The sequence below is a fragment of the Gavialis gangeticus genome, unplaced genomic scaffold (assembly GCF_001723915.1).
Source record: "Gavialis gangeticus isolate Ggan-Ray unplaced genomic scaffold, GavGan_comp1, whole genome shotgun sequence".
Classification (NCBI taxonomy): domain Eukaryota; kingdom Metazoa; phylum Chordata; order Crocodylia; family Gavialidae; genus Gavialis; species Gavialis gangeticus.
Genome location: NW_017729032.1, coordinates 43,003,592 through 43,012,288, shown reverse-complemented (window position 1 = coordinate 43,012,288; position 8,697 = coordinate 43,003,592). Strand labels below are relative to the sequence as shown.

General features: G+C 46.3%; 1 protein-coding gene and 1 long non-coding RNA gene across 2 annotated transcripts in view; one reads left to right on the top strand and one right to left on the bottom strand.

The window, feature by feature from the left end:
- The window catches only part of SPATA13 (spermatogenesis associated 13), a 171,102-nt gene that overhangs the window by 28,393 nt on the left and 134,012 nt on the right, over positions 1-8,697 (top strand). The gene's annotated exons all lie outside the window — the stretch shown is intronic.
- LOC109302731 overlaps positions 1-8,697 on the bottom strand; it is a 45,317-nt gene that overhangs the window by 4,093 nt on the left and 32,527 nt on the right. The window contains exon 2 of the long non-coding RNA XR_002098908.1: positions 1,672-1,889. This is a non-coding gene — a long non-coding RNA (uncharacterized LOC109302731). The remainder of the gene's footprint in view (positions 1-1,671; positions 1,890-8,697) is intronic.

The following is an 8,697-nucleotide window of genomic DNA, read 5'->3' as shown; positions in this document are numbered from 1 at the left end:
TATATATATATATATATATATATATATATATATGATATTTATTTTAGAAGAGTGTGTATGTTAGAAGAATGTGTGTATGCGAGTGTGCAATATATACACACACACATACATATACATTCTTCTAAAATAAATATCAAGTTCCGGGATTGTCTCTTGTAGAGGCATAGCTGGGCAGGTCTGTGCCTGTGACAGGTGCCAATACAGGGGGCAGTGCCAGTTCCTGCTGTGCTGATTGCAGCAGTCCAGCATGCATACACATACACATGTAAAATCTAGTGTCTGTATATATGCACTTTGGTTAGTCTACAAGGTACAAATCTTCCTTGCTTCTACTTGACTTCAGACTAATACAGCTAACTATGTCTCTCTACACAATGGTATGCCAGTTTCAAGTGGGCATGGGTGCTAATGAGATGCAGATTTGAACAGATGGCCTGTGGAGTACAAAGCCCCTGGCAGACGTGCAAGTAAAGGCACAATAGGATATAATACGCAGTCCCTACATTCATGCTTCCTGCCATGCACACATGCATTGCAAGAGGCATGATTGTGACATTGAGCATCAGATCCCATCACACCTTATTGCTGGTACAGGGGGAGCCTAGGATCACGATCCTGGGCTCTTGCTGCACTGATGGATAACAAGCTTCTGCGGCTGGCAGCCCCATCAGCTGATCCAGGTTCCCAGCTGAAGGAGTGTATAGTGCGCCCCTGTGGCTGAAAGCCAGCACCAGGTGACAGGGCTCCCAGGCACAGGAGCACCCTGTGGCTGGGAGCCTCATCAGCTAATAGCTCCCAGCCACAGGGGGTGCATGGTAAATCATGACTAACTGGTTAATCATGTCTTAAGTGTAATGTGTGTCAGGCTCAAAAAGCATCGCTTATCTGCATGAAGATATACCTAATGGTAAGCAGCAGCAGTTTAGAAAGAAAAATGTGCATCACTAAGAGGAATTACATTTCTTGATTGCTAAAGGTATTATGCCATCTACGAATTCCTGTCTCTCTCCTCTCTCTATGTTCCCCTGCTGGAAAATCAAAGGGGAAGGAAATGTTTACACACCTTGTTAACCAAAGACAATAAGATTCTATGAATTCAGCCATGTCAGTCATGTCTCCCTCATGAAAATTCAAGCCACAAATTAATCTACTTCCCTAACACATTCACTGACAGGTTCAGTAGTGAACCTTCGATCATGAGAATGAGTGCATTTTGAAGTACATTTTACTCTGAGGAAAATGAGAATGTTGTGAACTAAGGCAGATCAATCTTGTATAGAAGCACTAAAATGAAAAAATTTTGATTTCTTTACCTTGGGCTTGCAGAAAGCTACCTACAGAAGACTATTTTTTACATCCTGTCCAAGATGGAAAAAATAGAAGCAAGATCATGCCTTTGAGCCCTATCTGTATTCACATCGTAGAATACGAAGGACCCACAGTAAAGCAGGGGAATCATGACAGCCAATATCTTGCTTGTGTAAAGGGTTGTCAATATATACTCAAAAGATCCCAGATAGAGGGCCATGCTTACCACTACAGAGAAAGCCAGTCCCCCCCACATACACTGTCCATATCTGATCATGGGGTAAAATTCCTGCCTGACCTCAAGTACAGCAATCTAATGACAGATGATATGGAAAAGGTTGAAGTACTCAATGCCTTTTTTACCTCAGTCTTCACAGGCAGGGTCTGCTTGCAGATTACTGTATCTGGCAGCACAGTTTGCAGAAGAGGTAGGCAGCCAACAGTTGCAAAAGAACAGGTTAGGAAGTATTTGGAAAAGCTGGATGTGTCCATGAGGTCAAATGCATGTACCCAAGGGTGCTGAGGGAGTTGGCTGATGTTGCTGGAAGAGCAGCTGGTCATTATCTCTGAAAAGTCACGGGCTAGGGACAGAAATTACACATAAACCAGTATAAGTAATCGGACACTGGTTCAAATCTGTAACACAACAGAAGTTCAGTGCACATAAAACATTTTCAAAAAGGCCAAAAGCAGTTTAAGATAGCCCTGGATGGATGTAATATTAGACTTAACTGGTTTAGGTTAAGTCAGTTTATTGAACTTTTATCCCAGATTCCCTCCAGATTCAGTTTAACTCACAGTCTCCCAGAATCCCAGGATGCTTTGCACCTCCCCCCACAAACCCTCCCACCCCAGAGAGTGGGCAGGCTAGCCTTGGCCGAAGCTGTCTGTTCCAGTCAAGCATGGAGACATGCTCTAGCACCATCTGGTTTTTGGCCTGGGCCCCTGCAGGCTTGTGGCTGCATTTCCAGAATCAAAAGTAAATGTCCATTTACTTGCTTATCAGTTTAATCTACACATCTTAGACTAACATACAAAGACTAAATCGATTCAGCCTCAAGCTTTTGGACTGTCTGTACTTAGCCATGGTGATCAGGAGAGGTCCCAGGTGATTGGAAATAAGCAAATAAGTCCATATTTAAGAAAGGGAAGGAGATGGATCCAGGGAACTAGAGACTAGTTAGCCTCACCTCAGTCCCTGGAAAAATCATGAAGCAAGTCCTCAAGGAATCCATTTCTAAGTACTTGGAGAAGGAAAAGGTGATTAGGAACAGTAAGCATGGTTTCCACCAAGGGCTTACCTTTCTTGGTGGAAATAGAAACTTCATAGAAATTACAGCTTGGCCTTTTAATCCAATAGACCAGTGTTTCTCAGACTTTGGATAACTGGAATATGCTTTACTCTTACACCTGAAGAGGGCAGTGGGGAAAAGAGGTGGCTGCAAGAACGCAGTTTGCATGTGTCTGGGCCCAGCACAGCTTCTCAGAGGCTGAAAGTTGCACTTGCACTGTAGCTGGGGAGCAGTGGGCTGGGAGAAAGTCAGTAGCATAGGAGTAGGGAAAGCCCTCTTCAGGGGAGGCAGGGTCAGGGTAAACAGGGACAGCAGCCTCTCTGATGGGCACATGGAGCTTCTCTGCTGGGCATGCTGCAACCAAGATGGGGTTGTAAAGAAATGCCACGCTGCCCTGGGAAGCCCCAGGGTGCAGGCACAGTTGGGGCGGGAAGCGAGACACAGGGACACTTGCTGAGCTCTAGGGAGCCCTTGCAATCAAGGTAGGGGTGAGCAAGAAGGCTCCATGTTGCCTGTCTGGACCTGGGAAGGGAGGGGAGGACCCACACCTGCCTGCCTGGCGAGGGGGCAGGACATGAGTGCAGAGCAGGGCACACAGTACAGCACAGCACTGAGCACCCAAGTACCCAGAGCAGCCATAGCTTGGGGTGCAGGCAGGGCATGACAGCAGCCTTTTGCACATGTCCAGTCCCAGTGCTGCTGCCGCTTCTCCCAGCCTGCTGCCCTGGCTGGGGCCTGCATGCAGCTTCCAGCTGCTGGAGAGCTGTCCCAGAAGGACCAGACATCTTTAAAATGCTGCTGCTGCTGCACCCTGTGGACATAGTCATGCTGTGCTCTGCTGCAGGCTGCTTTGTGCCCTAGGCTACATGCACACTGTGCCCCCAGCTAAAAAGAGGAAGGAAGGGAGGGAGGGATCATTTTCCACAGCGCACATCCTTTGGTCTTGCATACCCTTTGAGAATCACTGCCGTAGACTGTGGCTAAGCTTTTATACTAGCTGGAGAAAAAAAAGTGGTGTAAAGACTGGTTTCATGTTCTGTACATTGCTTTTTTAGAAATACTGTGAGGTAGCATATTTAAAGCTTCCTGGGATTTATTGAGTAAATAATCATTATGTCATTAGTTAAAATAGACCTGGAGGATTACTGATGAGAAGCCAAATTTTATGAAGTATGTGTCCCTTCCATTAGAGATGCACTAACTTTAAAGTGTGAGGAATTAATTAAGCAGAGAACAATTTTCCTTCTGTTGGAAGGGGAACACTAGAGGGTTTTGAGACTATGTCAGTCCCATAAGTACATTCACATGTTTAATTTGGAAGTGGTATAGTGAAAATAAACTAGATCACTCTAGTGACTGCCAGATCCCTTTCAGAATAAGATCTTGATCCTGCAAGAATCTTGGGGGGGGTGCCTTTGTGTACATCCCTTTGTAAGATGTGCCTAATAATTTCAGGACCAGACTAATAGAGCCAAAATGTCTGTTAAACCCAGAAGGTGCATCATAAAAAGCACTTTGTTAATGTTTTTGACAAAGGTAATTTAGTTTTCCCTGCTTACATTGGCCTTCTGTAATAATCTCCCAAATGTACTGTAGGATGTGTTGTGAAAATAATGAATTCTTAGACCCTGAGTTAGCACAGGGAATAAAAGGTGAGGAAAGATGCTGTTATGTGGCCTTTGCAGCTCTTCAGTGCTGGGCCTGACTGGGAGCATTGCAAGCCCCATCCCCCTCAGCCCATTGCAGTTTAGAGCTCCCTTCAAGCAGGTCTAAACTGTGCCTTGCTGCCTATGGCTCTGATAGTGAGAATAGCTGGAGCTCTCAAGTGCTCTGATGTCACTCATTTGCTGAGGCCCAAATGCTTGAGCCGAACAGTTGGACAGTGCCACGCCTTAGAAGGTTAATCCCATTGGTTCTTCCCTGCATTGCTGAAGTTCCATTGGAGTTTTGCCACCGAGTTCTTTGGGACCAGGACTCCGATCCACGTGGTTTACACATGAGATCAGAAACACTAGGCTTTTGCCTTTGCTTTTCTGTATGCTGACATATTTCTCTGTGCTATACAAATGTTTTATGTTCCCAGAGAACACATTTCATTTGCTTAATTACAGTAAACAAGTCCAAGGACAGTTTAAATACACCAGAACCTGGCTTAGCTCCCAAATCAGTGTTTGTATACCTCATGCTCCTAACAAGAAATATTTTCTTGCAAGTCTTCTCTCTATTTTTTCATGCACAATACCCGAGTTAAAATCATAGTGCATGCAAAAACAAGGTGCCACATAAAGCCAAGTCTTGATTCCTTTAATTGGGCAAGTCATGTCAAATTTAGTTAAATTACAGTGCTCTCATCAAATAAGCTTGGCTCTTTACAACAGATGCATGTTGTTATACATGGCAAGCTCATTTTTTATCTTACACTGTTTCTTAATTGTTTTTTTGCTGGGGAAATTGTGGAGTAAAAGCTTCTATAATTCAGTCATTCCAACAACGATGTTAATGCATCACTAATGTATTTGGGCAAAACTTCACCGTATCTTCTAAAGTCTCTTTCATCTATATCCATAGTTGAAATCCTACACTTCCTGTAATGAGAACATAAAAAAAGCCTAGATCCTCAGTCATCCAAAATGTGTACCAGTAGCAACTAGAGGTTGGCTGAATACGTTCACAGAAGTTTAGGCACTTAACAGATTATGCTACTAAGCACTTCAGGAAGGGTAGGGTACATCCAAATGATTTCTAAACTTAATGATCAGATTTAATTTTGTGTCCTCCCCCCAGCTTTTGTTACCACATGGGGTCATATCACTTTTTCCATAAGATTCCCAAGACTTTTACATATTTCCCTACCATGCTCACAGCTTTCTTTGGTAAGGAGTATGCCTTATCATTACATGTGCCCATTACCCCAAAGGTCCTTCTCTGTGAATATTTAAAAAAAAAAAAAAAAATGTCTCTTAGTACTTTATCACCCAATTTCATTTTTCATTTATGCACAGGCAAACTCAAATCAAGAGATCAAATTACTTGTTCAAGATCACACAGGGATATAATTCAAGAATACAACCCAAACTTCCTGTTCTAACTGCAAGATACTAGTATCTCTTAGGATCTTGAAGGATTAAAATAATTCAATCTTAATATCAACCCATTACTTGATCAAATGTACCAAAACCAAAATGATAGTACTGATTATTGTTGAAAGAATAATGCAGTAGTTTACCTGTCTCAATTAATGTAGAAAGGCAAGTAAAAATCTTGGACAAAACTGAGTTAAAAAATGAAGTTCCTGCCTGATACTAACACTTTGGAATCCCAGAAAGGACTGATGACAGGATTACAATGTTTTAAGGGAGCTGACTTATTTGTAAAAAAACAAACAAACCCCAAATAAGACTTTAGATTTAGTTAGAACTGAAGCACATCTTCTTTGTCACTAGTCTCCTTGACTATAAGGTTTGAACATGTTTAACCGGTCCAATCTGTTTGAGGAGGTTATTGCATTGTTCCACCTTGTTAATCAGGCACTAGTAAATAGAAGTAGACTCTGATGAAACTAGCACTTCATCAGCCATTAATGACATCACCATTAAGTTTTTGGCCTTATGGCTTCCTGGTCCCTTAATGGCACACATGATGTTGTTACTGTTTGTTGCAACAACACTAGTTGCTGATGGAAAAGTTTTACCCTGTAGGTCCAGGAATAAAACATCTGCCCGTTACATGCCTCAGTTGCAACTTGTCACACAAAACTGAGAAAAAGGTTCAAATACAACATAATGCTTCCTAGTGCATTGACCGTAAAGAGAGGAAAGACTGATTGTGGCAGGAACGCGACCTAGGGGTGCTGTGACCTCCCCTAGCACCCCCTGGCTACTGTGTCAAGCCGGTGTCAATGCACCCTCACCAATCTCGCCCGCTGCATCTTTGATGGTTTAAATGTTTAGGGGAGGCTGCCTTTTCTATTTGCTTTGACACGGTGCCTTGATGGCCAGTTGCCCCGGTGCACTCTAGCGTTAGGGGCTACCCATAAGTCCTACTGTTGCCCCCACTGGGGCCTTGCTCCGAGCCCTCGCGTCATCCACACTGGGGCCTTGCTCAATAGGGCTCAGGCAGCCTCGGCCTTACCTGGCCCTCAGGACTCCTTTTCAAGGTCTTACGCCCCACTGGGGCTTTCCCACAATTGGGGCTCAGGCAGCCTCAGCCTTACCTGGCCCCCAGACCCCCTTTCTGGGTCCTACACCCCACTGGGGCTTTGTGCCTATGCCCACGCTGGGCTCCTTCCGACGCTGCCCACACTGGGGCCGGGGTCAGGACACCCCACAACGCAGCGCCCTCTCCAGCGCCAGGAGACCCCATGCTATCGTGGGGTTCCTATGAGGCCTCCTCCAACCCCTACAGCCTCACCCGGTCCTCCGGTGTTACGCAACAACAAACAGAAAATACAAAGCCCCTGGCTATAACATAAATTCCCAGCCACCTGGCTGTCCTCCATGTATATCCCCATCAGGGTTTTCTCCACCCAGTATCCTCCTACTGCACTCAGGCCATCAGGCTTCTCCGCTAGGCCTGCCCGGCTTGCTCCAGCCAAGCTCCACCCTCCTTAGCTGCCAGAGGGGAACTGACTGTGGCCTCAGCCTCGCTGTTTAAATAGGCCAGGCCCTGCCCCCTTCTGGTCGGATGACCAGACTGGTTGCCCCGGCAACCCACACCTGTGCTGCCCTGGTGACTGGCAGCTGAGCCCATTTTACTGTCTACTAGTAGCAGGCACCTTAGTGCCCTGCTACACACCTCCTCCCCTTTAATTCAGGACTCACCAAGCCGAGTCTTCTGTTTTTATCCATGTCACCAATCTCTCAGGCCCGGGCCCTTGTCTCTGGTCTTCTCCACTCACATTGGAGGAGGTTTTGAGGCGCCTCCTGCTCGCCTTTTTCCCCAAGGTGCAACATGTGGGATTTCTTGGGATTTGCCCTGCTGCAGGCAGTCCCCCCACATTAGCAAACCTTGGTAAATCGCCTTCTCTGATTGTCAAGACCCGGCCTACCCCCTGGGGGTTTCTTCCTCTTCTTGCTGGTCCTTGTTCCGTCCCCACGTCTCCTGGTCTTCCCTTCTGAAGTCGTTGAGGGGGCTGCTGCCTCTCTATAGACCCTTGGAGATCCTGGATTTTTCCCCAGATCTCCCACTGCCGGTCTAGTGCTTTCTGGGCATACTCTTTCCTCAAGAATTTTACTTTCCCCTTCCCCGTAGATTCTCCTCAGGGTCCCTTATAGATTTTTACGTAGGCTACCCCTCCGACCTTCTCTTCGAGGATATCCCTCAACAACCGCCATCTGACCAGCCTGGGGATGTTGTTCACATAAGTCTCAGGTCTTTTCTCCTGTTTTGACTCCCCTCTTGGTATTGGCTTTTTATCCCTTGTCTCCAGCCCCTTGGTACCCTTTCTTTTGTTGGACTCCGCCCATTCCCTTCTCATCCGGAATCTCTTAGGCCTTTGCTGTGTTGGGTCCCTGGCCATTTGCATCGTCTCTCGGCTAGGTACGCGAGATGTTTCACCCCCTGTGGGAACTTGTGCATTCTCCCCCTTTTCTTGAGGCCGGAGTAGTTCCCTCAGCTGATTTCTCAGCTGTTTCCTTTCCGTAACACTCTGCCTCTGCCACTGTTCCCATCTCTGGCCCCATTCCTTTAGGAATGTTAACAGAGCCTCCTTATGTAGGGTCCCTGGTTCCTTCTCCACAGGTCTCTTTTCCCCTGTCTTGCTCTCTTGCGGCCCTGACCTCAACTCCTCCCTGGATTCCTCTGGGCCAAGGTCGCTGGGGACTTGCTCTAGCCCAAAATCTATCCCCTTTTCTGCAAGTGAATTCCCCTGTCTCTGGTCCTCTAGTCATGCCCTGCCTGCTTTGGGGACTCCGGGATTACTTCCCCCAGGTCTTGTGTCTCCGCAGCCATCCAGTCAATTGCCTCCCGCAGTGTCTCAATTTCAGTCTCCAGCCTCTGGATCTCCCTTCGGCTATCCTGCACCTCCGTTTGTAATTGTTCCTTTCCCCTGTTTAGCTGTACCCCCTTAGCCTGGCTATCCGCTAAGCGGATTTCAAGT